The sequence below is a fragment of the Hylobates moloch genome, unplaced genomic scaffold (assembly GCF_009828535.3).
Source record: "Hylobates moloch isolate HMO894 unplaced genomic scaffold, HMol_V3 SCAFFOLD_4, whole genome shotgun sequence".
Classification (NCBI taxonomy): Eukaryota; Metazoa; Chordata; class Mammalia; order Primates; family Hylobatidae; genus Hylobates; species Hylobates moloch.
The window spans coordinates 166,397,831-166,416,848 of NW_026652279.1; the positions used below are offsets into that span (position 1 = coordinate 166,397,831).

General features: G+C 37.8%; 1 long non-coding RNA gene across 2 annotated transcripts in view; it reads right to left on the minus strand.

Annotated features, from left to right (window-relative positions):
• Positions 1-1,023: 1,023 nt before the first annotated feature.
• LOC131383182 (uncharacterized) overlaps positions 1,024-19,018 on the minus strand; it is a 156,656-nt gene continuing 138,661 nt past the window's right edge. The window contains exons 4-6 of one of the 2 annotated variants that reach the window (XR_009212998.1): positions 5,882-5,960; positions 4,510-4,737; positions 1,024-1,114 (exon numbers count right to left, since the gene is read on the minus strand). This is a non-coding gene — a long non-coding RNA (uncharacterized LOC131383182). Of the gene's footprint in view, positions 1,115-3,942; positions 4,738-5,881; positions 5,961-19,018 lie in introns of those variants that run through there. The other variant, XR_009212997.1, reaches the window with a different exon arrangement.

Here is a 19,018-nt window from a genome sequence, read left to right on the forward strand (position 1 = left end):
CCTTATCTAGATCAGGTAATTTATTATGAACTTATGCCTGTCTAACAAGGCTTGCCTTAAGATGATAAGCATCAGTGTGAAATTATGGATGGCCTTACATATATTCATGGTAACTATTAAGAAAGTAACTGAGGATGAAGGCTATAAACCTTGGGATATCTTTGCAGTAGAAAGAAGTAAACAAGTCTACTGAAGCTATTTACTAATGCCTTAATCAAAAATCTTTACAAAAATGCATTTATTCTAGCCTCCCACATTCAAAGCATCTGTTCACTATACAGACAATATTGAGACATGGAGTGTCAAATGCCCAGTGTCCAAGTCCTGCTGAACCCTCATCATTGACCTGGAAGTTTGAGCTCTATTCTGCAATCCTACCCCCAGCATGCTTTCTCTTCCAGTCCTCACAGTTCTTGTTCTCCATGAGCTCCTCTGCTTTTGGGTATCCCATTCTCCACCGCCACTCCTACACACTCAGGAGGTCAGCAGATCCCATTTCCACTTACCTTATGGAGAAAATTGAAATCTTTTTTTTTTCTTTAGATGGAGTCACACTCTGTCACCCAGCCTGGAGTGTAGTGACACGATCTTGGCTCAATGCAACCTCTACTTCCCAGGTTCAAGAGACTCTCCTGCCTCAGCCTCCCAAGTAGCTGGGATTACAGGCACCCACCACCATGCTCAGCTAATTTTTGTATTTTTAATTGAGATGGGGTTTCACCATGTTGGACCAGGCTGGTCTTGAACTCCTGACCTCAGGTGATTCGCCCACCTCGGCCTCCCAAAGTGCTGGAATTACAGGCATGATCCACCGTGCCCGGCCGAGGAAATTGAAATCTATCTCACCTTCGTAGTCCCCACTAACAAACACGAATGTTTGTAGCTTCCCTCACTTTCTTCCTTCTAGACCCATCTTCTTCTCACATGTGTGATGGTTGCAGTGGTCCAGCTGTGAAAATGAACAGTCTAAAATATCAAGAAAGGGCACAACACAACGGGAGTGTGTTTTTGTTCAAATATTACCGCAGGGATGTTTCTTATTGTTCCATATTGAGGGTCTCTGCTTCCTTCGATTGTATGGTGCGTCTGCTCCTATTGCTTCAGCTTTTCCATCCTGCTGGGAGAAGGGAAAAGCTTCTGCCTTAAAATGCCACATGTGATCTTTATGGCTGGAATTCAGTCACATGGCCACCCCTAATGAATGGGCATCTGAGAAAAGGACTCTGTTTCGCATCTTCAAGTCCAAGGAGAAATGAAAAGGAATGTATAGCCACTGTGCCTAAGGATTCCTGCTTGCCTCTTGAGCTCACCCATTCTCTCACCTTTACCTCAACACTTTCCTCCTTTTTTGCTGCTTTATCTGTAATCACTCCTAACATGATGTCTCCTCAGCATATAAGCAAAATCATCATCATTATTATCATCACCATCTACACTTGCTTAACACACACTCTTCTCCAGGTCAAGAGCTGTTGGCCAGAGGTCATCATCAGCTTTTAGAGGCCACCTGTACTCCCTTCCTTGTGTTCCCTGCCATCTTCAAAACTATTAATACCACGTCAAGTCCTTGTCAGACTTCAAATATCTCTGTTCTGCCTCTTTCCCTTATCTGTCTGCCTTCTGCTTCTGCTAGTACAGACTTGTGTGATTACACTGTGCCCACCTGGACCACCCAGGATCACCTCCCTCTCTTAAAGTCAGGTGAATAGCAACTTTAATTACAACTGCAAGTCCCTTCTGCCATGCATATAACATAATCACAAAGGTGGCACCAGGGGGTGAAAGTCATAGTGAACGAAATTCTGCCTACCACACTGTATCAGGTTCAAACATTGTAGCGTGTGTGAGAGCAGCCATTTCAATTCATTTCCTACTTTATTAACCTTCTGGCTGTACCATTAACTTTATGCCTAGGGAGACCATATGTCACAATTTGCCTGGGACAGCTCTGGTTTATGTGTGCTATTTCAAGATTAGAATTCACAGCACCTCCTTTGATACTAGCTTGAACATTAAATCAAAGGTCACTTAATTGTATTCCATGCCCTGTCCCATTGTGCCCAGTTTTCTAGTTTCTAGAAATTCATTGTCTATTTCATGACTCTTGCCTTTTTTAACAGACATTATTCCTTCCACCTTTCAGCCTATCCTTCTCTTTGATGTCTTTCTGGGCATTTTCTAATTTCTCAGACACAGTTTACCCCCTCTATGAAGCCATCTTTATACCCATTTCTGATAATTTTCCATTTTTTTCTTTGTCTTCTCACTTTACTTTTATATGCCAGTCTCATAGCAACTAAAACTTTTCTTTTTTTATTCCTGTCTTCTCTTACTAGGCTATAAGTTCTCAAGTCCAGGAAAGGTACCTTATCCTTCTTGATATTTACACACCCCAGATGGATCAGAGATAACCTGGTCCTTTCCATGATTTGGTCTGAAAAGGAAACAGGTGAACAGGCAACAGGCTGAGGCTGCAGGGAGTATATTTCGAAAGGAAACTCAACCCCCAAATAAACTCTTGACTTACAGATTGGCTTGAAACTCACCAACTCTACGTATCAATAACTGAAATGAAGACGGAGTGTCCAGAACCTAAGAACCCATTCACCTGGAGCATGAGATGTAGCTTGCCCATGCAAGGATGGCATTAAAATGGAGATGAATTACAAACACATGTTTTTTCCTGAAGCTGTTGAAGCTTTGGTTCTTAAACAAAATCAGAGTTTACCATCTGCTGAAATAAGGTTGAGGTTTGTTAACATAGGGACTGGCTTCGCCTTTACTCTCTTTGAAAGATTTGTGGGACAGTTTGCAGTAGATGGTCATCAACAAGAACTGCAGTGTGGGTACACAAGAGGAAACATGGGCCATCGTCCTCCACCTCTCTCTTTGCATTTCAGGTGAGTCTGAGGAACAGGCTTTATTAAAGCATATCAGGAAGCAGATTGACTGATATGCAGACTGTGTGACATCCGTTGCACTCTTGTGAACTGCCAGCCTGCTCTAAGTGCTGTGCATTGATAACATGGGTGTAATTGGATGGATGCAGTAAATGTGAGTTGTGGGTAGTGGTATCAAAATTGCCATACACGGCAGACTCTGTGCTAAATTTGTGCATTCTATAGTTTGGTGTTTCTATGCAAGGTAGCAACTAAGCTTCATTTCCTGAAACTCAGCAAAATAAATAAAAAACCTTTCTGCATAGGAAAGCATTTCCACCCTCCATATTATTTTTAGAGAAAAAAATGATGATTTGCAAATATAGCCAAATAAATGTGCATTTCTAAATGGAACTGATTAGACAAGGTTCTTTGTAGCAAAACTTGTATTCAGTGTTTGGCTTTGTTACCCCCACCCCTGCCTGCCTGATCAATGGACTGCACAACTTGTAAAAACATAACATTTTTTGTGCTATACCGCCCATAGTTTATTCTGTAGTTAGATTATTGCTTTTTTTGAATTTGGAAAAAAACAAGGTGATGCTAAATTCTTTGCAGTTGAGAGGCTTATGGGTCTTTTTATGACAGAATTTAAAATCTCTACAAGCAAAATTGTTTAGTAAATAACTAATTATTATCTCAATATTTTTTACATCTTGTAAAACAACTACAACTCAAGCCATAATTAGGATCACTTGTATAAGTAACTAGTGAATCATGAGCTTCTTGAGGCTGTGTAGTAACTAGTTTTCCATATTTTCAAAGTGCCCTAAAAGGAAAAGAATGAAGGAAACTGGCATTTATTTGATGCTTTTATGTGATAAATACATGCTTTTACCTTTTTTTCATCAAGTCCTCATGTGAATAATACCTAACATTTATTAAGCAAATCCTATGTGCCTAACATCAAATTTTTTACATGGATGGTCACATTGAATTCGCACAATGCATCCAGAGGAAGGTGATACTATCCCTATTTTACAGACAGTGCATAGCATGGGGAAGCCACGTAACATTAACATAGTGTTTAGGCAGCAGAGGTGGGATGACCATGGGTGGGTGTTTTTCTGTGTGGAGAGATGACAAAGCTGAATGACAGAAACATTGGAACAGGATTTGATGTTATACAGATTATAAATGGAAATTCGTGAATTCGAACCCTGATCGGCACGATATCAAAGTCAGTGTTCTTTGGAGTATGCTGAGAACCTCTGCTGGGAGCAGTAGAGAAACATATTAAGCCTATAAGGAAAAGAGACACTGAAAACTTCCACTAGAATCTGACACATGAGAACCACTTCCACCTGACAGCTGCTAACAGCAGTTCTGGTATCCCACTTATTAGCAGAAGCGTATTTACCCATGGAGCTTTCCTTTCAACATAGCATTTCTAGAATTCACACTAACACTTAGCTGGCAGACGCACTGGTCTGGAAGATCCAAGAGGGCTATTCTCGCTTTCCTAGCATCTTGGCAGGAGATCTGGAATTCTGGACCAGGCAGGAGCTGTCCATCAGAACACCTCCATGTGTCTTCCCCAGTACAGCAGTGGGGTGGCTGTCAGACTTACATGGCATCTCGGGTCTCACTGAGAAAATGTTCCAAGAGAGCTGGAAAGAAGCTTCAAGGATTCATATGACCTAGTCTTGGAAGTCCAAGAACATAATGTTGTTTTTTCTTCTCCCATCTTCTGTTGGACAAGAAGTCAATAAAATGAGCCCACATTTAAGGTGAGGTGAATTTGCTTCCCTATTTCGATGGGAGAAATAGTAAGGAATTTCTGGCAATCTTCAACTTACTAAAGGAAGAAAAATATCAAATTGTAAGTAAACAGAATATCACACTATTAATTATGGCAAAATGGTTGCTACAGGACTAGCCTACCTGCTGTAAACAACCATTAATAATTATTATTATAATAGTAATAATAATAAATGTAATGGATTGGAACCCATCAAATACCTCTGGCTAGAGTACTTAATTTAAATGTTCAGCACTCAAGACAGTGTGATATTGGCATAAAGAGAGAACATTATTGAGAGCCCAAAACAGGAAATACACAAATACTATTATTTGATTTTTGAGAAATATCTGAATTCAGTGGGAGAAAGGACAAACATAATTCAATCAGAAAAGAACAGGAATAGGACAATCTTTTAAATAAATGTTGGTAGAACAAGTTGATTCCACCTGGAAAAAGTAAATATCATCACCTCACACCATACACAAAAATAACTCAAAATTAAACACACACGAAAAAGCAAAAATCATATTGTAAACTTGTAAAAGAAAGGATAAGATAAAAATTTCAGACTTGTGGGGGTGGGGACACATTTCTTAGAATACAAAAGCACTAAGTGCTAAAAAATAAAAGATTACATTTCACCAAGATAAAATTTTGTTCTTCAAAAAGTTCCTCTAAGACCATGAAAATGTAAGCCACAGACTGAGGGAAAAATATTCGCAATGCACATATCTGACAAAAAAAATGTGTATTAATAATATGTAAAGAACTCTTACAACTGAAAAATAAGAAGATGTAACACAATTTAAAAAGAAACAATTCTGAACATACACATTGCAAAAAAAGACATATGAATGCTCAATAAGCAAGAAAAGATGTTCAGTATCATTATTCTTCAAGGAAATTCAAGTTAATGTAAACCTATTAGAATTACTGAAATTAAATACTTTTCCTACGTTGCTAATGGGAATGTAAAATTACTCAGCTGTTGTGAAATTGTCCTCCATGGGTCTCTCCTAATACCACACATTTTCTGGATACTTCAAAATATCTAGAAAAGTATCTAGTATCAAAGTCTCCCACTTTTTATCATTTTTTAACCTGGGCCATTTCTCAGGGTTATGATTGCAATCAGCCACTTTGAGGGATGAGGAAATGTTTTTATCCAAGACAAAGTTTAGGCTTGCTCACCAGTTACCTTAAAATGAAGAGTTCCCCAGGATCACTCTTCCTCTCCTTTAATCTTCAAGCATCCATCTGGGCCGTCTGTGTCATCCCTGTGGGACGTGGGCGATACGAAAAGCCAAGTCAAACAGGATGCTCATGATGATTGCTCTACTGTGGATAATAAAGTCCTGTTTCTCTGACCTGGGAGTTTTGTGTCTTCTGCTTGCATCCATAAGGCATTAATAAACTAACATGTTAGCTTATAAGTAGGTTAAAATCTCAGACCCTAACAATAGTCGCTTAGAGAAAGTTCTGCATTTTGTAGTTCAATTTATGCATACCACAAGACCAGAAAATCCCACTGTTAAACATTTCCCTAAAAAAAATAAAAACGTAAGTCCACAAAATAATTATAGGTGAATTTTATATAACTGGATTCAGTTGGTACATCTGTATAAAAATTATGACTCAGCAATAAAAGGGGCAAACCTGATGCAACGTGGACAAATCTTAAAAATATTACACTAAAACACAAAACATTGTGTCTTTCAAAGCCCGACACAAGAGAATGCATATTCTAAAATTCAATTTCTTATGATTTTCTAAAACTGAAAAGTAACTTGTAGTGATAGATTTTCATTTGTAAAGGCAAAAATTATGATATTTTGTTTTGGGGATGTTAAGTTTGAGATGTATCTTGAGATCACCAAGTGAAAATGTTGCATATTCAGTTAAATATTAATTTGTGAAGGTAGGTATCAATCTGAAGCAGAGGCTAGATATTTTAGGGTAGATATCAATCTGAAGCAGAGGCTAAGCAACAAGAGCAAAATGATGCAACTGTAGTTACTGAAGTCAAATGATGGCCACATTTTATAAAATCTGGAATGGTCCAGAAAGTTGAATATCAATGAGTCTTCTGATAAATTGGGGACTGAAAGGGTATCTGTTGCCTTTAGAGACATGCATACCACTGATAACATTAAAGCGTGTTTGCATGCATTGCCAGGATGAAATGCAAAATGAAAAAGGTTGAGAAGTTGGAGGGAGTTCACAAAATGAGAATGGAGAGAACAAAACTATTTTTTTAAACTGATTATAAACAGTTGTTTAGCACTAGGGGCATGGTAAATAGAGTGATAAGTAGCATTTAGGAAGGATCTTTAGCTATTTTATTTATTTTATTTTTTGAAGAGAAAAATATGCATGCATTGAAGCTGATAGAACTTATACAGGAAGGACATCCAAGCTCATAATTTACTCTACGTCTGAGGAGAAGGTAGGATATTTCTTCTTCTTTTCTTACTGTGGGAAGAAGCTAGCATTCTCTGCTAGCACACATTGTTAGAAGGCTAAGAGACCAGAGAGAAGTTGAATTCAAATCTGCAAATATGATGGTCTGCTTTTGTCAGATTTCCCTAGGTTGGAGTGTGCTGTGGAATAGTCCCCAAAACTCAGTGGCTCACGGTAGCTTTTTTCTCACTGACATTGCATTTCAGCTCTGGGTTAAATACGACTTCGCTCCTCATGCCGTTTCACCAGATTGAAAGAGCAGCTTCTATCTGAAACGTGGTTCTCAGGCAAAAGGGAAACGGGAGACAGTCAAACCATGCAACGGCCCTTAAAGCTCTTTCTCAGACATGCGGAAGTCTCCTGTTTTGAAAGGTGACAATCCTCCAAGCAGTGTAATAAAAGCAGAGGCTTGCACACAGAGAGAACACAAAGTGCAAAGGCCTCAATACCCAAACTGAATCTGCTGTTTAGGGAAGAGAAAATGCTAGTGAGTCAAGTGCAGCGAAGGGGGATGATGGGATGAGAGACAGGAGCAAAGGTGACATCCCAATGAGTCATCCATGCATGGAAGGGCAAAGACTGACCCTTACTATTTGCCAAACACAGAGCCAGGCATAGGAAGAACATCATGGTTGAGATCAGAAGGCCCATAATGTGATGAAAGGGTGGAGGATTCGGACATGTAATCTTTCAATTACAGTTACAGTGAGGACCATGATGATGGTAACAGGGGAAGCCAGGCAGTGTCCAGCATCCTCAATGCGGTAAGTACAGAGGGAGGTGATGACAGGGTCACAGATACAAGCTGCCTGCAGCATTATCTGTGATAGATGTGGCCAGCTCTAGAAAAGCTTTCTAAACTACAGTAAGAAGTTTAGATTTCATTTAGAGGGTAATGGTAAGACATTGAATTATCTGAAGAAATGAATAATATAATCTTAGTTCCATTATAGAAAATAAAACCTCTAGAATAAATTTGTTTAATGAACAGATGGAAAAGGTTAAAAGAATGTGGTCATATTTTAGGCAAGTAATTACAGTAGCCTGAAGTATGGCTGTAATCACCACACTAGAGCCGAGTGAGTATATTTGAGAGGCATTAAGAGAATTGAAGCAATAGGATGTTGTGGCTGATTAGAAAAAAGGAGGCTGGTTAGTGATGAAGCAGAGAGGAAAATCAGGGATGACTACTACAAAACTTCTAGGAGGAATGGAGCTGTTGACAAAACATCTTCTAAAGAAGGGAACATGAAGGACAAAGTATAGATATGGAGGGTATTTGAAGGTAATGATTTCAGTCTTGAAGCTTGAGATATCTGGTAGATATCAGGTAAATATCCTCTGTAAACCAAATAAAGCTGTAAGAGTGAGTCTGAACTGAGTGAAAGATTTAGAAGTCCTCAGCAATACCGTGGGATAAATAAGATTGTTTAAGGACTGTATGAGTTACCTGCTGTTAATTATGACAAGCCGTTGAAGGGCTTTAACCTAGAAAAATGGTTTCTATTTCAGAGAGAGTGTTCTGATAGCAGTATTAATGGGAAGCAGAATAATCAGGTGAGAATGTAATCTTCAATAGACAGAGTGAGAAATAATACAGTTTTTAACCAAGAAACTAGTCATGAGAATGACAGTGGGTATGAAAATATGTTAATAGCCTCAAGAGATGTTAAGAAACTTTGTAAATGGCACTTGGCAGTTGACTGGGTATAGCAGTTGAAGGAGTGAGAGTAGAAGCTGAGTTTCAGTTTCTTGATTATCATTTTTATAGTTACAATCAAGGTAGAGATGTATGAGAAATAGCCAGTTAAAGAAACAGCATTACTTTCAGACTATCTTTTATTTGAAATACATGTGGGAAAACCAGAAGGTGAAAATCCTTAGGAGATGGATATAGGATACTAAAATCTGAGCCAGAAAAATTTGAGCATCAGCACCTTATGTGTCATGCTAAGATAGTGAATGAGACTGCACAAGAATTGCATGCAGTTTAACAGAAAAAGAAGTCGAAAGATAAATCCTTAGAACACTAACACCAAGTTATGGGAGGAGAAATATCCTACATAGGTCACTATGGGAGACATATTAATTGTTTAGCCAATATCCATTTAACTTGTCTTTCTTCTTAATGAAAACCGAATTTGGAGAAACAGGCAGTGCACCTGGCTGGAAATAAGAACCTTCCCAGCTTCTCTCATGAACTGAACTGAAAAAGTTCAGGTCTGGCATAATTCAGGCCAAGGATACCTAAGAAGGTATGGATGCCAGGGTCTTAGGGACACTTTTCCTTTCTGATACATTGAATAAAGAATTTAAAAAACAAACTAATTTTGTCCTGTTTTTTTTTTTTTCCATCTTAGACACATGAGCGTTGTCCATGGCATTTCAACCCTGAAGTTCCCATAAGGCAACAAAAATGAGAACAAAAGCCAAAATGATATGGAAGACGGAGCAGAAATAGGAAAATGCCTAGACCTCTGATGACATTGCCGAAGGGCTGCACCAACCTTGAACTCCTTAACTCCAGATGTCAGGTTTGAAATCTGAAAAAAATTCTTGTTTATTTTGGTTATTGTTGGGTTTTTGAATCTCCTACAGTTAAAGGCATTCTAACGACAAAGACGCTGAGAAGAAACATCACACACTGGAGGAGAATCAAGGGCGGATAGTTTCACAGAACAGAGGAGAGTGTGATGGGGTAAGAAGTCTAAAGTGAGGAGAGCCAAACGGAACTGTACTCCCAAGATAATTCACAGATAATGCTTCAGACTCAGTCAGAAAGCCACTCTTGCCCCAAGCTGTCAGAAAACTTTGGGCATAAAAGTCAAATTGCAGAGTTTTCAAGCATGAAACAGAGGTAAGAATCTGGAAACCATGAGAAATGGAAACTTTTTCTAAGAAGATTGTTTGAAGAAACAGAAAGGGGTAGGTTAACAGAAAGACTATAGCGGAGGAGTCAGCAATCTAATGGCCACCACTGGGCCACCTGTTTCTGTGAATAAAGTTTTATTGAAAAAAGTTATGCCCACTCATTTTTATATTGTCATAGCTGTTTTCATTGCAATCACGTAGTTGAGTAATTGTGACAGAGTCCATATGGTTCACAGAGCCAAAAACATATATGGATATAGAGCATCAAGGGAAGGGAAGGTTTTGCTTTCTTTCTTTCTTTTTTTTTTTTTTTTTTTTTGAGACAGAGTCTTACTCTGCCGCCTAGGCTGGAATGCAATGGTGTGATCTCAGCTCACTGCAATCTCTGCCTCCCAGGTTCAAGTGATTCTCTTCCCTCAGCCTCCTGAGTAGCTGATATTACAGGTGTGTGCCACCATGCCTGGGTAATTTTGTATTTTTAGTAGAGATGGGGTTTCACCATGGTGATCAGCTGATCTTGAACTCCTGACCTTGTGATCCACCTGCCTTGGCCTCCCAAAGTGCTGGGATTACAGGCATGAGCCACCATGCCCAGCCTTGTTCTTGTTTTCAGGGAGAGAACAACATTGACATGTGATATGGTTTGGCTCTGTGTCCCTACTCAAATCTCATGTTGAATTGTAATCCCCAGTGTTGGAGATGAGGCCTGGTGGGAGGTGATTGTTTCATGGGGGTGGTTTCTAATGGTTTAGCACCATCCACCTAGTGTTGTCTTATGATAGAGTTCTCTGGAGACCTGGTTGTTTAAATGTGTGTGGCACCTCACACACCCTTCGTGCTCCCACTATGTAAGACATGTCTGCTTTCCCTTCACCTTCTGCCATGATCATAAGTTTCCTGAGGCCGCCCCAACCATACTTCCTGTACAGCCTGCAAAAACATAAGCCAATTAAACCTCCTTTCTTTATGAATTATCCAGTCTCAGGTATTTATTTATAGCAGTATGAGAAAGGACTAATATACCACACTTACAGGAACAGGGATAAACTGCAGAAAAATGAGAGAAGTGGTTACACTATTAACACAATGACCTTAGAGGATGGGGTAGATGTTTTGGACAGGGTAGATGTTTTGCTACAGTCTAGAGGAAGGATGATTTGTGATGGGGTACATGGGAAGTTGGAAGCTCCTTGTTTTCTTTCTGGCAAGGGGGTTTAAATATCCTATTAAAAGTGATTAGCAAGGACACCATGACACCATGATCTCAGGTTACCATCTCCAAAAATGCTGTCTGGAAAGTTCTAACAAATGATTCTTTAATAAAGTAAACACAGGTATGATATATTTCTATGCTCCTAAAACTCCTAAAACACCAAAATCAATAAAAGTATTACCTGTTTAGAACAATATGCTTGGATTTATCACCAAATTTATTTATTTTTAGATAAAATTATATTTTATTTCATTATAGTTTTTCCTCCATGACTTTAAAACTCAGAAAGTTGTAGATCTGAAATAGACACCATTATCATTATTCAATAACTAAAAAATAAATAAATAAATAAAGATCATTAGAAGACTACTGGCATTTTGATAATAGAGAAAAGACAATAGGTAAAATTTGATCATGAGAATGAGACACACTCTCCTTCATGTTTTTATGTATTAACATTACAAATATAATGCACAAATGAGCCCTTGTATAGACAGAGTCATGTGTGTTTAAGAAACAGATTTAACAGATATCTTACTATTTCATTCAGGTTTCATGATGGATTGAAAGTACCCCTGTCCTATAGGAAGATCACACCTCCCACCCTGATGACATCAGGCTTGACCATGTGACCTGTGTTGTCCAAGGAAATGTGAGCAGAAAGCATGTCTATTACTTTAAGAACCATCATGTGACTCCTATTTTTTTTCTAGGGAAACTTCAGTGTCACAAAGAGGGGACTCCTTCCACCTGGATCCAAAAGGATAAAAGACAACAAAGGTCACAGTCAGTGGGCCAGTGGAGAACTTTTCATGGGAGTGAGAAATACGCATCTGCGATTAAGAGTCACTGACAGATGAAGATACTTTGTGTAAACCCGTGGAAATATATTTTACTTGAAAATTATTTCATTAATTATGATATTACTTAAACTTCCCCCTTCTTTTAAATTTTACACTAAAGAGGCATACAGAAACACATACCAAGTAATGCAATGGGATGTCCTTATGGAGTTGATACAAAAGAACAGAGATATCAGGTAACTCTAAACTCCCCAAAGACACTTGACCCCTTGCCATGAACAAGAAATGTTTTGTGATGTTAATTTATGGAGAACATGGGTTTTGATTTGTAAAATAAGTTGGGATTTCCTTAATTAATTCTTACTTCCCAGGAGGAAATTTTAAATCTGTGGTGTTAGAGGCTTTATATGACAAGATGGCTAAAATTATTCAGTTTGGAGACATATTGTTACGTAATGACCCTCTGTGTGTGTATAAATATATGTATTTATATGTATAAATACATACATACATATGTTTATATGTGTGTATAATATATATGTATATATATTTGTGTACATATATTTTTAAGGTGGAGTCCCACTCTGTTGCCCCTGCTGGAGTGCAGTGGCACAATATCCGCTCACTGCAACCTCTACCTCCTGGGTTCAAGTGATTCTCCTGCCTCAGCCTCCTGAGTAGCTGGGATTACAGATGCCTGCCACCACACCCTGCTAATTTTTGTATTTTTAGTACAGATGGGTTTCACCATGTTGGCCAGGCTGGTCTTGACCTCCTGACCTCAAGTGATCCACCCTCCTCGGCCTCCGAAAATGCTGGGATAACAGGCATGAGGCGCAGCACTTTGTGTGGGGGAATATATCCATCATCACAAACATTTATTTTTGCTTTGTGTTACAAACAATCCAATTATACTCTTAATGTACAATATATTATTGTTGACTGTAGTCACCTGTTGTGCTATCAAATACTAGATTTTTTTCACTGTAACTACATTATATGTGTGTATATATTGTATTTTAGTTTTTCAGATTATTTTGGATGATGATAATATTTTAGATTCAGTCTCATGTTAGAAACCTGTATTAAAAAACATCAAGATACAGTTACTCAAAACTAATTTATTCTGATAAATATTACAAATGAGAATTTTTTTAAATAAATTAACAAATCCTGTCAAGGTTTTAGATGTAGAATAAAAGTGTGAAAGATTAAAAAAAAAAAAAACTGTTATAGGGGATTATTTGGAGAGCAGAAGTGCAGGTAAAAGACGCATTCACAAAAGAATCTGAAGTTGGCTGACCCAGAATAAAAGTAAGACTCTCAAACCATTTAGAACACTGGTTTAATGTTTTCTAGATGCAGTTGACAAACTATTAGCATCTCCAATAGAGATCTCTAGTACCTAGTATAGGTCAGTTTTTAAAACCTGGATTGAGGTTTCAAAATCTTGGGAGGAAATAGTGGGAGAAAGTTATTTATGTATTCTATTCGGCTATCAGAGGAGGGCTAATTATTGCATTACTTAGAGTCTCAAGGTTTCTTTAGTAATATTTTATAAGTGCTTAAATCATGATATTCAAAAGGAGGGTTGAGTTATATGAAACAGCAAGAATGTAGACATGACATAATGAGTATGAGAATTTGCACAAAATATTCAAATGACCTAAATAGCTATCCTAGTTCATTCCTTTAAGTATTAAAAGCTAGATGTCAAGTTCTCTCAATTTAAAAACCACTTACAAAAGCTGTATCAGCCATTTCAAAAATAGGACCTATTATACATATAAATCAGTGTAGTTCTATATTGGTTCATGTAAACTTCCTAATTAGTAAAATCAACAGCAGCCTTGACTTGAGTCTCCAGAAAACTCTATATGAGTTCCTTAATATGTTGAGTACTTGTAAAATAATGAAAACATGCTTTTGATCTTTATAGGAGAATTCAGTTATATTGTTATCTTACCTCAAATACTGAATGGCATCAGGTCTGTGTAACTTACTCAGAATGCATCTTGAATATATCAAGGATATATTCAGAATATATACCCTGGATATATTCAGAATAGCCTTGGAATAAGATATAACTTATTCAGGGAAGTCTTGGAGTCACAGTTGACTTTCTTTTACATGTCTTAATCTCCTCATGTAGTTGCTAAGAACTGCTCATTCAGGCTTCTTAAATTCCCTCACAGCAACCCCTCTGCCAGCACACTAAACTAGTATGCGAGACAAACACCTGCAACAACCAGCTCACCTGTGACTTCTCACCAACCAACTCAAATTCCTCCATCTTACTTTAGAGACACTGATATCAATTATTTCATCACTTCATCAGCTTCACTTTCACTCTCGCCTCTGTGAAAGTTTCATTCTGACCAACGCAGACTACTGGCCCTCTGGAATATTTGTTAATTATTAAACTTTACCCAGTATTTATTTCTGCATATTATTTTCATTGAAAATTACTTATCTTTTAATATAGAACTTCAAAACCTAGGAAGCTTCCTTAACCATTGATACTGCATTATTTCATACTGCTGTGTTTCAGAAATTCGTATTTCTTACTCTCCAGCATAAAAATTTCATTTGGAGGCTTGTTGTTAGTTAATTTCTGTCACCCTCAGTCACTTCCCAAAGTCCATCTGTAATATATAGCACATCTTATCTCCAAATAAGTGTTACAGCAGCAGTCAGAAACCCACATCACTAATAGGGTTTAGCCAAATTTGAGTAGAAGCCTTTTGACTGGGAGGGTCAGATAGAATTCACTCAGTAAAGATTTTTCATTAATAACATCTTGAAAGGTTCTTTAATTCAGGATTGTACAATTATGATCACTTGAGAGTGAACTATCCCACCATGAAATTAAAGCTTTAAGTATATTATTATATGACTAACTTAACCCTTCCTCAAAAGCCCTTAGCACAGCACCTGCTGTATAACACTTTGTTAATACCAGTTTTCATCTTTATTTAGGCCCATGCCACCTACATTAATGGTGAACACTACACAGTGGACTTAAAACAACAACCTCCTGGTATTTCTTCACATGAACTATGAGAAAACACTTTGGAAGATGCAGGCTAGAAAATTACTTTCATGTGTATTCTCATTTAAATTTCTAACTTTAGATGACCTTCTGTGAGTCTCTCCTTCTTGTCATAAACTTGTCTTGACACACACACACACACACACACGCACACACAAGCACACATACACAGAGTATCAAAGATGTTCTGTTGGAAATTCAGAGTTCATACTTGATAATTGCCTGTTAATATATTGTTTTCTGCTGGCAACAGTTATTGTTTGAGTGTACATGTGACCTAAATACACAACTATAAAAGGAGGAGTAGGAGGAAAGAGGGATAAGCTAGAGCTGACATAAAATTATAGAAATTTACATCAATTAAAAATACAGTCTGATTATGGTTACTGATGAAGGGAAAAGATTTGGTAAAGGGTAAGATGTTGGAGATCCACAAGAGAAGGATAATGACTGACAGTGTAAGATGTTTGAAGCAGTGGCCAAGGTTGAAACAGATTGACAACGTACAAAGAAAAGGGGAATAAAGTGGAAGGAGAAGGGAGGATGTAAATGGATATGATTTAGGCATGACAGGGCCACAGTTGTATGCCCTACTAGCTGATAGTGTTGACTGTCTCTGTGAAGTGGCATGTGAGGTATATTCTGAATATACAGGAAACGAAAGTTTGGAAATAAACTTTTAATAATCAGGGAAAGTATAACCCTACAGAAAAGGCATGTCCAATGCAGACCCAGAATAGAAACATATTTTCTGTATAGCACTGTGGGCTCAGGAAGGATTTAGATCGCAAGAATTCGAATTAGACCAGTTCACATAATTACAGCATTGTGTTCAATACAAGGATGGAGCCTAAAAAGAGAGACCATAGGATTGATCTGATGTGTAGGTTTTAGGGTCAGGTAGAAATGAAGAACAAAAGATGATGCAGTCAATTATACGACAAGAGAGAAATGATAGGTATTTATGATATCCAGGATGAGAAGAAAAGAGAGGAATGACTGAAGAGAGGGACGTCTGAAGAAGTGATACCTGATAAGAATGAAGGGGTTGCAAAGCTGGAGGACTTGATGTAAAGGGGTGTATGTGCTCTTAAAACATAAATAAAGTTTATGGTTTAAGTTTGGAGGATATTTATTTCAGATGAACTGAAATAATGATCACGAAATTTTAGTCTTGACATAGTTGTCAGCTAAATGTGTAACCTTGAATAGGTCCTGACATAATCTGCACCTGAGAATTTCGATCTGTGAAAATAAAGAAGGAGACTTAGAGAGCTCTGAAGAAATCCCAGTTGCAATATTGAGTGATTAAAGAATCAATAAATCATCTTTCAAAACAAAATAAAGGACAGTCTTCATTTAAGAATGCCTCTTAAAAAAATTTCAAATGTGAAGCTCTTCTACATGGCTGGCTTTTGGTGTCTTGGCGTCTGTTCATTCAATTTTACTGCTGATCATTCTCTTCTCCTCAAATATGCTCCTATTTCTCTGACCTTTCATTCTTCAGCTCCTTGACAGGCTCTGTATCTTTAATTCATTCATTAAATATTGGGCAGTATCCAAATGTCTTCTATTTGCTTACTTCTCATTCAAAACACTCTCCCTGGATGATCTCAGCCACTCTTATTGTTTTGACTGCCACGTACATACTGATGACCTGGGAGCAGACACTGAATGCCTAGATTCTTCTACAGGGCTCTGCACGCATGTGTTGTAAGTTACCTTTTAGACCTGCCCACCGAAATGTCTCATACACATCAAATTTATCATATTTAAAATGACTCTTTTCCTCTACAAGCATTTTCCTTCAGGTACAATTTCTGTTTGTCTTAATGCATTACCACACACTATGACACTAAATCAGAAAACCAGGTCATGCTCCCCCACTTCTCATTTCCCCATCCACTAAAGTTAATTATCTCCCAGTTGTAAGAGCCTATGTATTAAAGAGGACCTGACTCTGTTTTCACCTCAACAAACCTACTTCTGCTTTCTTCGTTTGGGCTTCATTTCTAGCCTGGACTTTGGTAATAGCCTCAGCATTGCCTCACTAAAGGCAATATATTCTTCCTGTTCCCAGGTGATATGCCATAGTCTTGCCAGAAGGCATTCTCATATAAGTGTAAGCAAAAAATGCTGCTCACCTAAGAAAATTATTTTGTTGGTACTCTATTCATGATAAAATACATGTCCAGCTTTTGCTTGGGTAATACAAGATCCTTCAAGATCTAATTTCTACCAATCTTTGCCTCTTCTCCCTCATACTTTTGGGTTAAGCAATGAGGCTTCTTGCCGTTCTCTGAACATTCTATGCTGTTGTAGTTATCATCTTGTTGGCACTGATCTTCACTTCTCTTTGAAGACTTTCTCCATCATCTGCATGGATGATCCCCATTCATCCTTCAAGAGTTGGGATGAGAAAACCACATCCTACAAATCTGTTCATGTCCATATTTCCCAGCACATGTCTGGCTCTCAAGAAGTATTTGACTGCGATGGAATGTGGGAAGCAAAGAGATATACATAATGTAGGTAGACATGAATATAGCTAAAGGTTCAGAGGAGGATGACTTGTTGGTTATTTTACCAATGGCTTTTATCCAAGGGCAGTGCAGTTACTGAGTGAGCTCTGAATCATAGAAGATTTTCTGATATGGCAAAGAAAAGAAAATATTGAGGGCCAGCAGATCTGATTTATAATCTTGTTGTGTTTATTGTTTGCCTCTCAACATGCATTCCCACTCTTGCATCAACGTTGATTTAACTTTTCTTGCAGTAGAGGAACCAATCCTCCCTTATCTTAAGATCTTTCTATTTGGCTGAAACTGTCTACAAGTATAGGATCCTAGGTGAGCCAGTTAATATATTGTTTTCTGTTGGCAACAGTGATTGTTTAAAAATGCACATGTGACCTAAATACACAACTGTGAATTTCCTAAGAAAAAGATATCCACTCTTTTTTCAGTGGAGGCCAAGGAAGAACTGCAATACCCTTACAAGGTGCTAGCGACCATCTCAGGTTTATGAGGAGAGCCAGCCCTACAACAAAACCGACATCCAAGATGGAGAGCAGACAGCCAGACAGAAACTATCTGCATTGAAATCCTCACAACTGCTTTGCCACTTGATTGATGGATGACGTTGGCAAAAATGTTCGTCTTGTTTCTTCTGAACTCTAGATAAATTCAGGATCCAAAGGCATTAGGATTGACTTGTGCTGTCAGCGTAAAACTAATAGTTGTTTTTAGTGTGAAAATTCTCTGAAGGAATATGACTGTTGTTTGGTTGGTGAGAATATTTGACAAATTATTTCTTCCAGGTGAGCATGGCGCTGAAGAGGAAATTTGCACAATAAGAATTCAGAAGGTTACATTTCCTCTGAATTCTGTTTTTCATTGCTTAAGTGAGAACTCCATTACATATGGGGACAGTATAAAAATAATCAGAGTAATAGTGGTTATTATGAATGCAGGAAAGGGCAGATACCTCAAAAAGATGACCTGATCATGTCCACAAAACCTAATTCCACTGTTAGGATAATTTTCTTGTTTACTAACCATTGTAATTGCCTAAATCAGAACAAAATCTGCTTATTGTTTAATAAGATAACAGATTTAGATTGACATCTCAGAAGAAAAGATCAGTGAATAACACATCATTTTCCCCCAATTTAAAAGATGATAAAAACTAGAACAAATGAGAAGTCATGAAGCTGAATGTCCTGGATGTATCCACACCCTCTAGGAACAACTGAACAAATCTTTCCTGGAAATGGTGTTTAATTACTCAGAGCAGTGTCACATTGATATAGAAGCTGTGCATGTCTTCCATATATACTCTGTCCTTTTCTGTGTAACTCAGTGAATTTTTTAAAGTGGAATTATTAACTAATAATGCTGCTCACATATTAACTGATTATTACCAAATTTCCCCAGT